Below are 20,611 nucleotides of genomic sequence, written 5' to 3' on the forward strand. Positions count from 1 at the left end.
TGAGAAGTGATGAAGCCAGGACACACTGTTTTACATGAAACTTCCACTGTAGGGAAAGGAAACCGGCTTCTTAAAGGCCAAAGCTGAGATATTGAAAACAAAATTAGTAAGTCAGAAATGAATCTTAATAGATATTATCAAGAGTCATTAAAAACAATGTCATAAACTGGGATGTGAGAATTTTCAGCTGTACTGGAATGTTTTGGTGACCCCCTGATCTTACCTGAGTATTACAAAGAAGATGTCACAGAGGGGTCACTATCTGTGATTTAGTCTTTGACATAAAACAGATCAGAAACACAATAATCTCTTTTGTGCTCTGTGGCATCGTTTTCTCACTCACTTGTGCATCAGTCTTGTTCTTTCAACAAGGGAAGGGGTTATACTAGGGCAGAGCAGTACATTAACAGAGTGAGGGGAAATGGTGTGATGAGGAAGGAATAGATGCGACACAAAGATGAGTGAAAAGCTGTAATAAAAATAAATTTTCAGCTAACTGCAGTGGTTCCCAAATGGTGTGCTGTGAGACGAGTCCAGGTGTGCCGTAGAATTTTGTGACAGCTGTATGTTTTTAATGTTTAATTATATACAGTGACAATGCACATATTTGTGAATAAATGTTAAATGTAATAGGGCCTATACCCTGGGTGCCCATATTTGTTTTTCAATGCTCAAAATCTGCGCTCATGCTCTCGTTATATACAATTTATTGGTGCACTTCCACTCCTCACCAGAGAATACCACTGTGATACATTGATCGTTGGTGGCGCTGTTGAGCTCCTGCAGGCTCAAACCCAGGGAGGTGAAGAAAACCAGCAGCCAGAAACACAAACTAAAATTCAGTTGGGAAAATGATAATATTATGATGTATGACTGAACTCTGTATGATTAATGTGAGCATGTTACTTTGCCTATTGCACTAAATGTCTTTGTATTTGAAGATGTAGGCCCAAGGCCTAGTAATAATGTCTGTCTTCAAATATTTTGGAGTGCCTCAATTATTTTTCTTATTTAAAGAAGCCAGTTCAGTCATTGAACATAAATATGAAGCATAATCTAGTGTCTACCTAGTGTTTTTGTGTATTTTGTACATACATGCTATATATACACCCATATTTGACTTAGTGTAAATAATGTACTGAAAAATGAACATTTTAGTCCATGACCCTCCCCCGCATTCAATTTTGGCCCTCCACTGGGGAGAAAGTGGACACCCCTGGCCTATATCAATACTTTGGCTGCACATCAACAGATGTTCTATTGACTTGAAGAGAAAATCATTTTAGTTTAATATTTTGTTAATAAATGATGAATGACCACCATAATTTATCAAATTTTATTTGGTACAAGTAATGTAGATGTAAACATTTATAGGATGGTGGTGACAGCGATGGCACTTGTTATCAAAGCTATTTTGCATGGATATGTATACAGGTGTGCCTTGAGATTTTGACTCAGCTTTTGGTGTGTCTTGGGCAGAAAAGTTTAAAACCACTGAACTAAAGCGTTACGCCTTCCTTCTGTTCTATTCAGACAACAACAGGAGGTGAATACGTGTCATGTGCTTTATATAGACCAACTGGCATGATTTAAAACATATGGAAGTATTAACAGGTGCAAATGTTATGTCTTGATGTGACTCCAGTACATAATGAGGCCATGCTCTTGATTGAGGGCAAGATTAGTCATGTATAATACGCACTCTCACACATATATACACTCACAAGCCACTTTATTAGGTACACCTTGCTAGTAAAAGATTTGCCTTCAGAACTGCCTTAATTCTTAACAAAAATTCAGGTTTGTCGACATCTATGATGAGAATCTCCCATTCCACCACATCCCACAGGTGATGGTCTATTGGATTGAGATCTGGTGACTGTGGAGGCCATTGGAGTACAATGAACTCAATTCAATTCAATTCAATTCAATTCAATTCAATTCAATTCAATTCAATTCAATTCAATTCAATTCAATTCAATTCAATTCAGTGAGACAGATCAGTTAGTAATAGAAAATAAATTATAAGAGATAGAAAAAAAAATTATAAGATATTAGAAGACAGGAGCCAGAGAAGAGAGAGTAGAGGACATGTCTCAGTGCATCGTAACCCAGCATCCTAGGCCTATAGCAGCATAACTAAGGGATGGTTAAGTCCAGCCCTAAGCATAAGCTTTGTCAAAAAGAAAAATGTTAAGCTTGACCTTAAATGTAGAGACATTGTCTGCCTCCTAGGAAGTAGACCTGCACTTTGAGATCGTAGTGATCTGTTGGGACAATATGGTTCTATAAGGTCTTTCAGATATGATGGAGTTAGGCCTTTCAAGCCTTTTATGTAAGGAGGAGGATTTTAAATTCAATTCTAGATTTTATAGGGAGCCAGTGAAGAGAAGCTAAAACTGGGGTAACATGATCTCTCTTGCTAATTCTTGTCAGTGCTTGTTTGAAGTGCATTTTGAATCAATTGGAGGCTTTTTAAAGGGCTATTTGGACAGCCAGACAGTAATGAGTTACAATAATCCAGCCCAAAGACACAAATGCATGAACTAGTTTTTCAGCATCACTCTGAGAAAGGATGTTCCTAATTTTTACAATATTATGAAGGTGAAGGAAATCAGTCCTGGCCACCTGCTTTATGTGAAAATTAAAGGACATATCCTGGTGAAATATAACACCAAGGTTTTTCACAGTAGAACTGGAGGCCAAGGTAATGCCATCCAATGAAGCCAGGGGATTACATAATGAATCTCTACCATGTTTAGGGCCAAATACAATGACTTCTGTTTTGTCTGAGTTTAAAAGTAGAAAATTACAGGTCATCCAAGCCTTTATGTCTTTAAGGTATGCTTGGAGTTTAACCAGCTGATTAGTTTAATCTGGTTTCATGGAGAAATATAGTTGGGTATCATCTGCATAGTATTGGAAGTTTATGCCATTGGAAACATGTATAATGTGAATAATACTGGCCCTAGTACAGAACCCTGAGGAACTTTATAGCATACTTTGGTATATAAAGAAGAATCATTGTTTACATGGACAAACTGAAATCTGTCTGACAGATAGGGTTCAAGCCAGTCTAATGCAGTTCCTGTAATCTTGATCACACTTTCAAGTCTCTGCAGTAGAATACTGTGATCAGTAGTGTCAAATGCAGCACTGAGATCTAGCAGGGCATGTATAGAGACAAGTCCATCGTCTTAAGCCATGAGGCTATCATTGGTAACTGTAATCAGAGGCGTTTCTGTACTACGATGAGCTCTAAACGCTGACTGAAATTCTTCTAACAAACCATTCCTGTTTAAATGATCAAACAACTGATTGGCAACAACCCTTTCTAAAACTTTAGAAATAAAAGTGTTAATGAAACGCGATGAGATGATATGAGCTTTATGACATGGTGCGTTATCCTGTTGAGAGTAGACGTCAGAAGATGGGTACACTGTGGTCATAAAGGGATGAACATGGTCAGCAACAATACTCAGGTACGCTGGGGCATTTAAACCATACTGTATTTGTACAGACCAGGCAATGTTTTTCAAGTCTTACTGCAAAATAAATAAATAAATAAAAATAGTCTTGGTGAATTCGCTGACAAATAGACAAACCTATCATTTCTAGGGTTGTACATAAAGACAGGTGGAGCTGAACTGTGTGCTCCTGTTTTACATGCAGCTCACAATATGGAAAAATAATCCTGCAGCCCAGTAAAAAATGTCAGAGTGTGAGGTACGAGTGTTTCTGAACCTCACACCCTGTGTGGACCTCTAAATAAAATGTAAATGTTGGATGAGGGTCACCTTTCAGTGCACAAGAGACCATGCAGAGCACACCTGCATGCTGCTATCAAACAAAATGGGACTTCACAAAGTCTGCAGGCAGCCATGCTTATTATTGTCAGACTTCCACTACTGTCATTCTGATAGATGAATAAAACAGGCTTCCAAGAAGGACATGGTTGTATCAACCTGTATACCTCCTCTGTGAACATCATGTATGGCAGGTGTGGAAGCCAACAGGTATGTTTGGGATCTAGAATCTTATACACTTCTCTCGGACTGCCTCACACCCACAACTCTCCAAACTAAATGTTCTGTCTGCTCCCAGACTCTTTAAATAAAAAAAAGAACAAAAGAGGAGTTATTCATATTCCTTATACATATCAATACAAATTTATTGCTACACCAGAAGAATAGGAAAATTAAATACAGTCTTTTAAATGTCAGATCTCTGTTATCTAAATCTCTTTTAGTGATTGATTTGATAACTGATCATCAGATTGATCTATTTAGTTTGACTGATACGTGGCTGCAGGATGATGAGTATGTCAGGTCAAATGAGTCTACGCCACCCAGTCATAGTAATTATCACATTCCTTGAAGCACAGGTCAATTTCCACTCTGATTTATCTATTAATTGCACACCTAAGTAAAGGTTTATTTTGAATTTGAAAGCCTTACTCTTAGTCTTGCTCATCCAAACTGGAAAACATTTTTTTTTATTTTTTTTTTATTTTGTGGGGTATCACCCACCTACTCTGAATTTTTAATATGTGATTTTCTGCTTAGAAGTCATTGTAGGTGACTTTAATGTCCATATAGAAGTTGTCAGTGAAAGTCTTAGCTCTTCATTTATGTCATTATTAGATTCAACTGGCTTCTCTTAGAATCTAAAAGGGTCAATTCATTGTTTTAATCACACCTTAGATCTGACATCCTAACATATGGTATAGAAACTAAAGGTTTGACAGTATTCACAACCCTCTTTTGTCCAATCATTGCATCATAGCATTTGAATTTACAATAATGGATTATACAGAAATTTCATTTCATTCAATTTCATTTCATTATAGTAGGCCCTTATCTAATGATGCTGTAATTAGATATAAGGGGTTAATTCCTTCATGGTTTACCTCATGTGCCGGCATGATGTGGACGACAGCAACGAAAAGCTTAGTTGCCCCTCTGAAAAAGAAGGTCATAAATAAGAGGAGGATAGCTCCATGGTATTACTCACATTTCAAAGTAGGCAGTTTAAAAGCTGGAAAGATTTGGCTTCACTAATTCTGAAGAAGCTGGATAAGCCTGGAAAGATAGTTTAACAACTGAAAAAAAATCCTTAATATTAGAACAGCATATTATTCTTCATTAATAGAAGAAAATAAGTACGGCCCCAGATGTCTTTTCAGCACTGTAGCCAGGCTGACAAAGAGTCACAGCTCTGTTGAGCCATCTATTCCTTCAGCCCTCAGCTGAAATAATTGTTATTATACTGATATTATTACATATTATTATTACATACTGTTGTTGCCATTATTATTATTAGTAGTAGCAGTAGCACTATATGCTGTTATTATTATTATTATTATTATATAATATATATACTATACTAATATTATATACTGTTTAGTTACAATAACATGACCACTGCTATCATCTATCTATCTATCTATCCATCCATCTAAAGACTGCTTAAACCTTAAAAAATAAATAAATAAATAAAAATACTCTAGACCCAGATGTTTTAGCCAACCATAGACCAATTTCCAACAATCCTTTAATTTCTAAACAAAAACAAACAAACAAACAAAAAGTTGCTAAGAAGTTGTGTGACAATCTGAACAGGAATGGTTTGTTTGAAGAATTTCAGTCAGGTTTTAGAGGGTTTAGACTCTAAAGAGCATGCACGTCACCAGACACTTTTTACCGGTAAACACGCGCTGTGCCCCCCTATAAAATTCCAGATGAAATTTCACGAATGAGTCTATTTTTCATCACAGACAGTTTATGATCACAGAATAATATCCGAACCCCTGCGCTATGACTGACGCATTTAGGAGTAGTTGACAGCTCCTGTGACAGTAGATACTGAATGGAACAGGCGAAATTTAAATAGTCCACAAACACAGCTCATAGATACGGATGCACTGTTAGCGGACAGCCTGGCTGGCGTCATGGACATCAGACAGTCCTCAGCAAGGAGAAGGAGAAATGTGAATGAGAGGGAGAGACGTAAGTTTAGCTTTTCTGCACTGAGCCAGATGTTAATGGGAATCACTGCTATGCGTCCAAACTACGTCTACATTTGGTTGAAAAGTGAAGGGTGAAAAGCCTCATTTTCAGGTCGTTTATAAAAACGTCCCTGAATTATTCTTCATTATGATATCATATATTCATAATTATTACAATGTTATGGAATATATAATCATAAATTCATGATAGAATTTTTACTCAAGAATTAGTAATTAATTTAGTAATTAATAATCACAAAAAAGTGAAACATTTGTTTACAAATTACATTAACATTGTAAAAAAAATAAACGTTTTTCAATACCTAAGAAATTAACATTTAACAACAAATGCAAACACATGGCAGTAACATAATATTTGCAATATTTGACTACAAAAAGTGCACAAAAAATTTTTGTTCACCCCCTTTAAAAAAAATTAGACACAATTCACAAAAAAGTAAAAGATTAGTTTTCCATAATTTGTACTAACAATTTGAATAATACTTTTAAATACCTATTTTCTCATTTCAGTCAGTCAGTCATAAGCTAACTTGGCAGGAGGCTAGGCTGTGATGATACAGTTCTATCAAAGCAACACAACACTAATGTAACACACTGTAAAATCTAATTAGATGACCTTACTTAAAGTATGCAAAGTTGTTGCCTTAAAAAATTTCAGTTAAAAAAAAAACTCATTTCCTTGTATGTGTGTACTTGGTCTGTGTCTCCCTTTGTTCGTCTTGTCCTGTGACGTCTCCCATGTCCATGTCAGGTTTTTCCTCGAAACAGTGTTCTTCTGTTCTATTAGTTTTTCCCTCCAGAGAGAGATTTTTTGTTCTATTTCGTTGAACCTCAAAAGAACGACTTTTGTTTGCACCTCCCCAGAATAAATACAGTTAATATTGAAATCGAGTGTGAGTCGTGCATTTGGGTTCTGACACCAGTCCTGACCGTACGAACTGGCCAGCATGAACCCAGCCGACTCTGATCAACTCGTGGCAGCTATTCGCTTTCAAGCTGCCCGCTTGAATAACCAGGAGTTTCAGATCTCTTCTCTCCACCGTGGAGTGACGGACCTGCATACCAGACAGGAGGATTTCAAAGCAGCCATGTCTACCCAAGTGCACCACCACCACCTCCCAGATGGTGAACCACATATTCAAGGTGACAAACAAGACTGAACCTTTGGAAGTAACTGTAGGTGGCCACCAAGAACTGGTGTGTTTTCATTTGTATCGTTCTACCCAGCACCCTCTTATCCTGGGTTTTCCTTGGTTTCCCTTTCCTTGGTTGCAGGAACATAACCCACACATTGACTGGGGCACGGGGAGGGTTGTGGGCTGGGCTGAGGGTTGCACAAACAAATGTTTAAGTGTTTGTCATGATCAGAATGCTGAAACGGTATCTAACCCTGTATCTGCTAATCTTGACACAGACTCTGAATCGCCCAACCTGACATCAGCTCCGAATTGTTACCATGACTTGGGAGAAATATTTAGCAAAAGTAAGGTTTCTCTACCTCCTCACAGACCATACGATTGTCCCATTGATTTAATCTCAGGGGCCCCTATTCCTAGGGGCAGGTTGTGTTCCATCTCTGGCCCTAAAAGTAAGGCTGTGACTGAATATATTGAGTCCTTATTAAAGGCTGGCCTTATTCACCCCTCTTCATCTCCAGCAGGGGCAGGATTGTTTTTTGTGGGGAAAAAAGATGGGTCAGTATGTACTATGCTTCTGTGCTGTTTTATGTCATTTGCTCGTATTGTCTGTATTATTCTTATTCTTCTCTTTTGTCTCTCTCAGTTTGTCACTTCTTTCACTAATAAAGGTAAAAAAGGACTGTGGTTAGATTTAGGCATCAAAACACTTCAGCTAAGCTTAGGAAAGGCTCATGGTTCCGACCAAAGCATAAATCAGTAGAGTATGATCTTTCTCTAAACTGCTTTGATTGGTTAATCAGGTTTTGATATTGTGTGACTTTGGCTTGACCCCAAGCACCAGCAAATATTCTGCAAAGTAAATGCTGGCTTTGACTATGCTGGCTTTGAAGAGAGTGATATAACAGCTGCAGTTCCTCGTTGGAAAAGGCTGCAAATAGCAATCTAAATAAAACCACTTTACAATGCTTGTCATTCACACCCACAGTCATGGCAGAGGCTGCCTTGGAAGGTGCTCGTCTGCCAAAGAAAGTGATGACTGTATTGGTACAAAAACACATGTGGAGACACCAGGGATCAAACAGCCAACCCTGAGATCCGTAGACGACCACTCCACCAGCATACTCTTACACCGATAACGTCTCATTCTCAGCACCAGTTTTCATTGTCTGCTTCTTCAATCTGTCAGCGTGACATCCAGCATCTACATATAACCCCACGGGTACAGTTATCTTTTCTGGTACTGCAAGTTGAGATATTTTCTCGTGAAAACATAAGTCGGCGGAGACCATACTGTACGATATGTATATATTTTATGTTCACAACTCTTTTGCATTTTCTCACGTTAACAGATCCGCTACAACCACTAAGGTCCCAAGTGTCTGCTGCATGCTTGTTTCTGGCTGCTGCTAGAACGGGGGTGAGGGGGTCGTGCTTTTGCAGCTGCAGCCACCAAACTCTGAACTAGTTTGCTTCTGCACATTAGGCAGACAAAGACACTGCCTGTTTTTGAGCACATTTTTCCTCTCTGTCATTAAAAGTAATCGGAGAGCTGAATTTATATTAACTGTTTTAATATTAGTATGTCTTCCTCTACCACTGCATACTTTGTACAGCACTTTTGTCAATGTTGTTTTAAAATGTGCTTCAAAATAGACTGCCATAGACCTCTTTCATACTGTCACATCATTTTTGCAAAGTGGTTTGGCAACATTATCGTGAAAATCTGAATCAGTGCAGCTTTAAGTGATGTGAGTGATTTGAGAAGATGAAACATCTCACAGACCCATCCGTTTTAAATGTCAGACTGCTGCCAGAACAAACAAACAAACAAACAAACATAAAGACAGGAGTATTTATTGCAGGGCTGTTGTAAAGTCAATTAAAAGTGATATGAGGATATGTACTTTGGTATCATTAAAAACAGTGAAAGCAGGTGATATTATGAAAAAGGGAACTTGAAGTGAAAAAAAAAGGACAACCACCAAACTGTTTGTACAATTGATTTATAACCATGAGCTCACAAGGTCTTTCTGAAGGCGATCTTAGACTCCATCTAAATACTCCATATCCGTTCACTTCAGGCTGTTTATGATATAAAAGGTATAGGGATGGACATCGATAACTGCTTCTTTTAAAGAACTGATTCCCACTGGTTCAATTCACTGACATCATTAGCCTTCACGTTTATCGACCTTAGCGATACTTCTCTTAGTCGAATCAGTCCAGTCCAGGCGATGGCGGCAATGCATGTAAAAGTTGTTTGCCAGCCGCCGTAAAATGAAAGAAGAAGAATCTTTACGTGGAAAGCCTAGTATATACAGTCAGTGGTGGAAGCACGTCATTTACATCACTAGATGACAAGGAAGACACGATGGCAGAGAGAAAGAAACTGTCAGTTCTCCAGAAGGGACTGTAACAGCACAAAGTGAAACTTATGCAACACCACCAACATGCTGAAGCATTTGTCAACGACGCATGGCGTTAAATACAGAAAGTGCCATGTGTTTGACAGTCTCCAGTCATCGAGTGCAGCTATCGCTAAGTCTCAGCAGAGCAGTACTAGTGAGGATCCAGTGACCAGTTTGTTTTCTTACACAAGCTCTTATGGAACTGATTAGGGAATCGATAAGTAAAATCGATAATGGCATCGGTATAAATAAAAGCCTCCGTTGCTTTTGGAAAGAGAGATGTTCTCATAGACATGAAGGGGTGCGCCACATTCATTCATTCAGCTTCAAATCACTTCAATAAGACCTGCCTGACAAAATGACGTAGACCAAAAGATCCTCAAAAACTAGACATCACGCCCAGATGCCAAGAAATTCAGGAACAAATGAAAGAAAGTGAGATCTATCAGTCTGGCAAAGGTTATGAAGTCATTTCTAAAGCATCCTTCCACATCTTCTCTGTCCTTTGTTTTCCCACTGAGGTGTAGCACTGTCCTTCCCTACACACGAGGTCATTCCACTCAGTAAAGATCAACAAACTAGCTCCAATGCAATGTATCAATCACATATAATGTTGACACCCTGTGGCATTTACAAAAAGAAAATGAATAGCCTTCATTTATTTTTTGTTGCCTTCAGGAAACATAGGACAATGTATTCAGGTTGTGTTCACTGTACAAGTGCTGGACAATATATGTACAGTATACGATATTGTGCCTGCAAGACCCTGGAAATACCTAAATGGTAAAATCAAAGATACTGTACAGTACTGTCTGCGTTTCCTCTCAAACATGTAACCAGCAGCAACAATGAAAAACAGTTCTCTGGAGTCATAGCAGTAATCTAAGTGACCGCAGTTTCCTTGGAGATGCCGCTTGTCTGACATTTGCTCATCAAACATATTGGCAGCAGCAACCGGCGACAAACAAAATGAGACAAGAAGGTAAGAAGGAAATCATTTCAGAATACCAAGACACTTTTATACCTGTTAATATGGCACTCCAAGGAGAAAAGCGTTGTCATCACTGAAGCTTCACTTGACGTGACATAAAGACACATTTGTACATCAGTCATAGCTTGGCACGCTGCCACGTCACCGTTCTTTAATTCAGTTCTTCTAATTGCAGGACTCCAACAACAGAGGCCACACAGCAGTTTAGAAAGTTGGATTAAAAGAGTTAGCAATGTTTTAAATGTGGAAAGTCGTCATCTGTCTCATGTGTATGTGAGACAGGCATGAGATCACAAAAAAGTAGAGACTGGCCAGACATGTAGTACCAGAAAGGTAACAGCACAATTCAGCAACAACTGGAAGGGAACCCGGGACTCTTAAGCTGTGAGGTGCACTCACACATGTGGGTTAGGGTTAGGGTTAGTGCTTTCAGGAAGTCTGTTTATAGGCTTGAGTCACTGAAAGAATCACTGAAAGAATGGACTCACTGACACCGTCACAATGGTGCACATTTGAAAAATTTGTTCTGATGAAAATTGTAAAATTCTTTAAATTGTAAAATAGTAATCAAATGTTTGTAAGCATTTTTTACATGTAACATGATTGACTGGAGTCACCATTTGTCAACAAAGAAAACTCATTTTGAATCGTGTTTTGCGAATTTATGCATAGAATACATTACTTTGACTAAATGTCACTCAGCCTATGGAGACCTACCATTTGAATTTGTTATATATTTATGAAGGCTATGACTTTTGGAAATGGGCAGTTCAATTCTTGCCAGAGAATGCGGTCAGGAAAGAGGATGAAAGGAGCAACAGCTTGATGCTGTGTACAGTGGAGGGGGCAGAGAAGAGTGAGGAAGAGATAAAGAACCAGCAGAGTATTAAGTGGAGACAGGGGAGAGAAAGACGAAGATGCCGGTGCTGTGGAGCTGTGATAAATGCCGACAGCCGACAGCGTGGCCTTTCATATAGCAACATCCCTCCTCCTCGTCTTGTTACTTTGTGGACCTCGCTGTCTAGCCCAACAGTCTAATAGTCTCACCAGGAGGTCTTCTGCTTGTACGCAAATTAAGGCCCACTTTTGCTTGAACACACGCATAGTAACACACGCGCGCACACCTAAGCAGAACTGCTGCAGTCTTCAAACGACTGAATCACCTCCCTGACACCATAGACTGTTCATATAATAGAGTGCAGAGGCCACGATGGCTTTTACTCTAGCAAATGTCCCAGTAATTGGAGCAAACAAGAGCTGAAGTGGCTGCTGCCTAGCAGTCGGTGTTGGCTACCTAATACAGATTCCATTGATACAAAGCATTACTTTCTACTGTGTTTTATGTGTGACATCACCGACTAGTCGATGTTGACTCAACTTTCACCACATAGTACTTTAGAAAAATCGGAAGTCGTTAAACCCCTAGTACTCCACAGGGTGTTGCAAGATGAGATAGCTTGGCCAGGTTAAAGAAAATGTGGTAGTTCTCTGAAGCCTTTTCCGTGCACTGCAGTTGAAGGTCTAATAACTTTGACAATGAATTTCACCAGCAAATTGTTGGTTTTCAGCCTCCTCCTCTCTGTTGCCGCAGGGTGTTTGGTGAAGTTGTATCTGCTCTCGAGAGCATTTGGGCCGCTCCTCTGCTAGCAGTAGCAGATGGATTTCAGGTGAGTGTGTAATGCATAAGTACTTTTGTTGACTTACATATTCTGCATGTCACGGTAGAATCAACTTAATCTTTAGTGAATTATTTCCACGCACTTGATGAGACGCTGCTAATTTTCTGCAACAGTTTGCCTCACCCAAAAGCCAGAAGACATGTGGAAATACCAAACCAGCAGGTGGCAGTAATCATCATTCCAAAGGGGAAACTGTAAGAGTGGCTATTAGATGGTCTCCTGTTGTTTTGAGTGTACACGGGAATTTGATTATTAAGAGACGAAGATGTTCTGTGTGTGCTGTCTCATTCCTCCACCAGTTCACAGACTGAATTGGCAAACAGCAGTGTTCAGGTAACATTCAGTAACATTTCAGGACACACCATAAAGAAACAGATGCTCACGACAGCCTGACACTGGTCATGGTCTCTTATTTCTAAACTGCACAATTCACTCTGACATTTTCTTCTCGCAGTGTTAGTGGCAGACTTAGACAACTGACTAGAGAGATTCATGCAATATCAACTTGGTACATATCACATACAAAGAACAAAGAACTGACTCCCGAGTTTTGACACATGCAATTTGCATGTCAGTCTCTCACAAGCACGAGAGACTGTCATGAACATGTTTACAAGGAATCGTGTTTCCTTTGCTCTTCACTGTCATGCACATACGCTAACAATATTTCTCTATGGATGAAAAAAATACAGCACATTTTATTTGTAGTGTCCATCTTGTTTCCACATTCCAAGTTAAAGGTACACGGAAGTCAGATAAACAACGTCTCAGGTCAGAAATCAGGCCTTCAGAAGAGCATGTGAATAAGCACACAGCTGTTAAGTATGTGCAAAATAATTAAACAGCCCCACTCATCCACCTCCTCAACCATTCCCTCGTCGACCAGTGCTATTTAGAAGAGATAGGCAACTGCTTGTGCACTGTGTCTTAACATTTGGTCTTTTCTGCACAAGAGGTTATATAACTCTCTCTCTTTTTTTGCACACTGGAGGCAGTTGGTGGAGATGACACTGTGCGTTCTGTATTTTCTCCATTTTTCAGATGCACCCATAACAACCAAGAGTGGATAAGGTCTTATTTGGCATTTACAACCTGAGAAGATTGAAGGTAACCCTGAATTCTTGTCGCTTTTAGAAATAAATGAGATCTGTCTCTGCCTGATCGCATTTTTCCTTCATTGCTTACGTTTCTGGAGTAGTTCTGTATCTGTGTCAAACGATATCTGGCATTAGTGGAATTTACTGAGATGCTTCAGACTCTTTGATTCTAATGGTAACTGCTAACTCCTCGCTCACTTCTTCACCCCAGTCCCTCTCCACCATTCATTGCGTACTTGTTTATGCTCTTGCAATATATCCAGCATCCAACTACACAGAGCCTCAAGCTCATCAGGCGGCTTTAAACTATGAAAATGTGTCTTCACAAGCTGACAACGGTCAAAACTGGAGGTATCTAATGAAATGATTCTTTCTGTCTTTTTCTTGGCGCAAATTTACCCTAAATGTATAAATCCTTCCTGTGCACAATCCTAGCCACTTCTATCTAGAGGATCAATAAGTTGCCACCCATAGATAAGGGAGAAAAAGACAAGTTTGCCAAAACTGGCATTGTAACGGATAGATCCCTGTGCTCTACCTGTTTTGCTGCTTGTCTCCAGATTTGAACAGCACCATAAATAATAGGACTGTATGACATGTATTCCATTGTAGTAGCACCACAGGAGAAATATCCAGCCACCTAATGATTACAAGCATCCCATCCATCTGGTAGGACACGGAATAAATATTTACCACCAAATAACAGCACAGTGAAGGCCGTGCACTTGCTGTCCAAGTGAACAAATGCTTTCTCTTAATTCTGTGGAATTTACTGTTGCAGATAAATGAAAGAAGCACATTTTTTAAGTGGAATCAACGAACAAAAAGGATTTTTTGACAGAACAGAATCTGAAGGTTGCAGTTGTTAGTGCGATTAAAACCTGAAGAACTTAACGATGCATCTCATTTGTATGCTGGTTTGGCAGTTTACAACTTTGCTGTCATGTATTGGTGGGGCATCATTGATGAGCGTAACAGACATATTATTGATGGGAGGGTGGTGAATTCTAGACACCACATGCATTTCAGTTGAAACTACTTCAGTCTCTCTCTGTCCCTTTGTGCCCCTCACCTATAGTTGTTTCAGGAGAATTGCCCTGCATTGTATGTCAATCTCTTTGTCATGTATACGTCCACCTCTCCGTTTTTCTTATCGACAAAGAGGTGGACAAGAAAGAAAATGTGTCCTGCAAATGAGAATGCAAACAGCTTAAGAAAAGCTGATCAATATCAGTAGAGAAAATTACATGGCTTGAACTGACAAGCCTCATACTCAAGGGAACAAACTGAAGAAAAGAAGGGAGATGGAAAGAAATTTAACAGGTGACAGGAAATATGGCAGAACAAAGTCAGGGGACGTGGAGTCTAAAGATCCGGAGCAGAACAACAACAGCGGCAGCCAAAGAATCTTGAATAAAACAAGTTTGTCTGCACGGCTGTGTTTGTAGTTCCCAGGTTATGTGTGTTTACATTGTGTATACATGCTGATAGCATTCTAATCAGTATGTTTATATGCACTATGCACATGAAAATAAATAAATAAATAAATGAATAAATAAATATTGCGTAAAACGAATTATGATCGTACTACATCTAAAATCTGAGTTCTCCTTATCCATCCGATTTTCTCCCTCACGTATGCGCCTTAATCGGACTTTAACCGGACAATGTGCATGTGCATGGTCCACGACCATCGTGCTGGCATATGACCCCAGAAAAAAAAAAACATCCAAGAAAGCTGGTCGCAAAAGTTAAACAGAGCTGGTATAAGAACCATCTGAGGGATAGCACACATCTTATCTGCATCATAAGTAGCGCACACATTAGGTAGTAGATTAAAAAAGCTGAACTATCATCCATCTGGTCGTTGTTTGAAAAGCCAGTCTGCCACATGAACGACTCCTGCTTATTACATAACATAATAGGTCAATCGGAAAGGGGGTCGTATTAACTTGCTGAAAAGGCACATATCGCCCTCTAGTGTGGAGGAGGAGGACGTGTCCCCATCAGTTATTTGATTTTCTCTGTTGGATATAAACTAGGACAAGGTCCGCATTCAGAATGTCAAATTTCGAGCATATCTGTGCATAAGCTGTGCATATAAACACGCTGAATGAATGGTTTGTCAGGCAGATAAGAGAATAAACTGTCAGGGAATAATTTCATAATGTCTCAGCCTGTGTTCCCCCTCCAGGCAATAAATGCCTCAAATAGATTCCTCTCACTCAGGGGTTTGTTTAAATATACACACAGCATAATTTTTTTAAGCTTTCAGTTTTATTCCTACAAACACCTTCTGGTACACGTCAGCATTTTAACCTTGCATATTCACAAACTTGCAGACATTCAACTCTTTTGTTCAGTTTCAACTGCAAAGAAAAGAAAAGTGTAAGGTCTTCTCTAGTATCTGAGCCTCAAGGCTGCATGCGGTAAAACGCTCAGCTAAGTGGATGTTCTGATTCCAATGTATATAACAGAACAGAAAAATAGCAAAATGAAAAAAAATCACAACACAAAAGGAATCTGCTTTTTACATGAAATCAGAATCGTGGAATTGTGTGCATTCACTGAGTCGGTTATCTGGTGAAGAGCTACTCTACCCTTTCCTGATAAGGTATGCACATGTCTACATGTGTTTGGCTTTCGCGTTTGTTAATGAAAAAGCAGAGTTAAAGGTCAATCAAGTTATCTTGAGCTCCACATGCTTGCATTAGAGGTCTGAGCCAAGAAGAGCCACCATCCTGCTCTTCATGAAAGGCTACAGTGGTGTCTGCAGCAGCAAAGAACAACCTGACAGAACCAGAGAAGCAGAAATCCAATACAATTATACTTATATAATTCAGCGACAGTGGTAAGAAAAAACTTCCTTATAACAGGAATAAACCTTGAGCAGAACCCGACCAATCTGCCTAAGACCAGCTGGGTAGAGAGAGAGAAGAGGACAGCAGGAGAAACTAGATGAATATACATCTGTCATAGATATATATTTACACTTGACTAAAGCAAACTTGTGGAATCAAAAAGGAAATGATAATACGATAGCATGGTACTGAAGAGACTAACACAACGGTAGGAGCTGGGGAGGAGGTGGGTTGCTGAAAGGCTAGCAGAGGAAACAGAGAAAGAGGCCAAAATACGGCCTGGTCAGGGCCGGCTGTTGGCATAGGCGATATAGGCGGTCGCCTAGAGCGCCGTCTGCTGGAGGGGCGCCGCCAGGCACCCTTGGCCTCGAGGAAAATAAAATAATAAAAAACAATAAAAATAAAAATCGTTTTCCATGCCCAGTCGCCCTCCTTTGTGTGTTCTCTCTTGAAAATGATAAACATTAACAAATAAATAAACAATGATGTTCCTAAAATGTGGTGCTGCTGAGTCACATGACGGGTGCGCACCTCAGGGTCAGAGGGTTCAGAGCTCAGGCCACGGACAGGTGATGGTGTAATTTACGAGATGAAAAGGTTGTCCAAGCCCTCGGGTACGCAGAAGAGAAGGAGAAGGAAAGCGGAGGAGAAGAGGAAGTCGCAATATAAAGGTAACATAAGGCTGTACTATTTAAATTTATTTTTTTTTTTTTAATTATGCCGTTTTGTGTGAAGACGTTTTATTTTGTGCACATATTTCTGCTTGCCGGCTACACCGTGTTTAATGTGAAATGCGTCGGCGCTGTTTGTGTTGTGATGAGTTTTCATTCGTTTTCTACACAGTTATCATGTCTGCCTGTATGTCCGGTCTGATTTGGAATTTTATTTCAGTTTCATCACGTCATCATTATGTTTGGTCGAACTGAAAATTAATTTTACCATAGTCATCACTAGTATTAACAACTGTGTGCCCACTGACACAATTACTGCTGCTGGTGCTTAGTTCTCTTACTGTCTTGTCACGTTTGATGAAATTCAGTAGTTGTGGTGAAAATGCAAGCTGCAGCAGGTTATTTTTTTATTATTATTTTTCTTATTATTACTTGTTTTTGCTTGTAGTGTAATACGTTTCCTCTGTCTGTCTAGATTCACTCAGAAAATATTTGCACACACCTCAGACAGCTTCTGGAGAATGGCCTTCTGATTACACAACCACAGAAACACCGCTCTCTGGAGCATGTTTATCCAACTGTTTGTGGTCTCTGACACACTACTATGTTATTGTTGTTGTAACTGAATGGTACAACCTTGTCAGTAATGCCAGCAGATATAACGTTTAGTCAATTAAAATTAAGTGATTTATTAAGTGAAATAGAATGACACAACAGACTTGATGCAGTGGTGTGACAGTGTGGATGTGCTCTGTTTGAATACAGCTAGTCAGGCGTGATGCAGCAGCAGCAGCACTACCACGTCAACCACATCACCCACCTCTGCAAGTCAGCATGAAGCAGGTGAGTTCTGTAATTAAATGTTGCAGTAACATTACTGAACAATACAACTGTTATACCTAATTTATGCTTCAGCTGTGTTTATAGCCGGGTGTCCTGTAATTTGTAAATCATTGTGTGACTTTACTAATACTGAAGGATTAATATCTATATTTGCATGTGTGTTTGATTGTCTTGCAGGTGATGGGACAAGCGCAGCGTGCACTCGTCCACCGCCTGAGGACACCCCAGCCCCGTTAACACATCCTTAAGTCCATGAAAACCTCTCAATGCAGCACGTTTAGACCCAGCTGACTGGCCTTGCCTGTCTCATAAGGTGAGATGAGGAACTAAGAAGACAAGTTTGCTGTTGTTGTTGATGAAATTAAACTGTTGTGACTGTTAATTTGGCTGGCGTAAATTAATCGTATGTATGTGTGAGTGTCTGTCTCAATTTGTGAGGGATGCTAATTGTTTTATTGTTGTGCTGGTTTGAAGTAAGCGTTAGTCATGACTTAAAACCTGACTGAACACCTTCAGTTCCTGTTTCTGTATAACCCTAATATAATATACTCTCCCCTTTAGTCTCCCTCCTTTGTTTCTCTGCTGCTAGAACTTCATAAATAATGATTATCTTATTTTATCTCGTCTTGTCTTAACTGACACTTGGTGGAGCACGCTGTCAGCCTAGAAGTCTGTGGTAAGAAACACTGAGTGGCAGTCCAACTCCAGATGATTTACTTCAAGGGTTCTTGCAGAGGGAGAGTTTACTGAAGGAGAGGGTAAAGACATTTTAATGGCCACTTGACTGGCATGTCTTTTATGCCTGTCATAATCTTACAGAGAAGCAACAAGAACAATAGCAAAACAATGCAAGGTCTATGTGGGGCTGTGTTTTTACACCCTTCAATTAAAAGAATCTGCTATAATTAAATATAAGATCATAATTCGCAGTTTGCTTGATGAGTGTGATTCGTCGTTGTAAAAATCATATGCACATTTATGAAAATCACATTAAAATGCAGCTGGGGAGCAGAATCTAATTTCTGTGAGTAATATAAGAGTGGGAAATTTAAAACTACATTTTCTTTTCTTATGTGTTAATGGTGTGATATTCAGCAGAGGCTATAATTAGGCACACACATATTTACCACATTGCAGCCAGGAAGGAGATGCCAGATAAAGACCAAAGGCAGTTGTTTCTTCATTTCACTGTAATTATAATCTGCTTTCACAGGCTGATAATAACAACAAAGCCGATTCAGTGTAAAACAGTTCAAGAACTCAGGACCTCACATGTGATCCCACAAAGAGAAATAGATAAAGAGAACTTAAAAGGATTTTCTACAAGGCATCTCTTCCTGCTGCCTGTCTCCTCTGCCTCCTACCCGACTCTGCCACTTGCCACCACACTCAATTATTATTCCTTGACCCCTAGCTGTTCCGTCCACCAAATGCAAATTCCTAACTAAATTTGAGAGAAATCTTGCTGAGAGAAGAACTCATAAACCACGATGGGAACCATACGCTTATCACAGACTCTTAAGCAGAATGGGCCATTACCTATGTTTGCTTGCTGTTGCATAAGTGGGTTTATGAATAAAGATTCCTCCGTGCCACCCTCCTCCCCCTCATCGTCGCTTTCTTCTCAAAGCTGAGCATTTGAGATAAAGTCTTATGAAACATGGAAAACCTGTGGTGAAGCAGATTCTCCATGTGTGCGTCTGAGTGGACCGTCTCTGTAATAATATATTGTTGTGAACACGATGGAGTGTGGACATTAGACTGTACGACTGATTGTCAGGTTCTAAGAGAGTCGACGTGACACCCAGTCTGAGGAGTTGTCTCCAGAGACACACAAAGGCAGACACACACTCAGTCTGTGTCAAGTTATGGATAAAATTAAAATGGGTCAGAACACACAGCAGTCACAGTCTCTAAAATGTGGCCTCACCACTGTACTCCATAGTAATACTACCTAATCATTTGGTGACTGTCTACCATAGTCAAAGACTGGGTTTGCTGTAAACTATTTGGCTCCATTTGCCCTTTGACTTTTGACATTTCCCAGTCAATCCTGTGACTTGTTTGTGTCCCTTTACTTCTTGCTTGGATCCTGTGAATGCAGCATTTATTTGACCTTCAGCACTGTTCAAGTTTTATTTTTATAGCCGAATAACAATCCAATCATTACCCCGAGGTGCCTGAACCCCTCAGAGTGAGCGCTACGGATATAGACCAAGCCGGTAAGTAAACCTTGAGATCAATATTTTGTCACAGTGTTTACAGTGATTTATCTTGAGCTTGAATACTAATAAACAGTCATAAGGAACAATCAGCGTCAAGCACGTACTATTGATTGAGAATGTAACGCACAACTACGTAGCTAATCAGCTTCATCAGGTTTCAAGGTCAGATTGAACGTTGTGTAACAAATCAGAAATTCTGCATTGTCCAAAATGTGCTAGTATATCACTATTTGTTGCAATTTAACCTGCTTGATCTGTTCGGGCGGCTATGGCTCAGTAGGTAGAGCGGATTGTCCGAAGGGTTAGCGGTTCTATCCCCCGAGCGTGCCATATGCCGAAGTGTCCTTGAGCAAGACACTGAACCCCCAGTTGTGAATGTGTGTGTGTTTGTGTGAGTGAATGGGTGGATGTGTCTCTGACTGTAAAAGCGCTTTGAGTACCTTTGGGTAGTTAGAAAAGCGCTATATAAGAGCAAGACCATTTACCATTACTTGAGATTTGCTTCTTACTCACAGACCGCACATAAATCGATTCTTTAACAGCCTAAGGGTGCATCTCCATTCATATACGCTACCGCAGGGGTCTTCAACGTTGTTCAGGCCAAGGACCCCCAAACTAATGGAGAGATTAAGGGACCCCCTCTCTACTACATGCGTTCTGTATTAAACT

General features: G+C 39.7%; 1 long non-coding RNA gene across 2 annotated transcripts; it reads left to right on the plus strand.

Moving 5' to 3' along the window:
* Positions 1-7,031: 7,031 nt before the first annotated feature.
* LOC125004492 lies at positions 7,032-8,689 on the plus strand. 2 transcript variants are annotated; one of them, XR_007112343.1, is made up of 4 exons: positions 7,032-7,171; positions 7,443-7,511; positions 8,153-8,386; positions 8,517-8,689. It is a non-coding gene; the product is annotated as an uncharacterized LOC125004492 (long non-coding RNA). The 2 variants fall into 2 exon arrangements; XR_007112342.1 differs by having other exon boundaries at positions 8,153-8,689.
* Positions 8,690-20,611: the final 11,922 nt, after the last annotated feature.

Source organism: Mugil cephalus, chromosome 2 (assembly GCF_022458985.1).
Source record: "Mugil cephalus isolate CIBA_MC_2020 chromosome 2, CIBA_Mcephalus_1.1, whole genome shotgun sequence".
In the NCBI taxonomy this organism is placed as follows: Eukaryota; Metazoa; Chordata; class Actinopteri; order Mugiliformes; family Mugilidae; genus Mugil; species Mugil cephalus.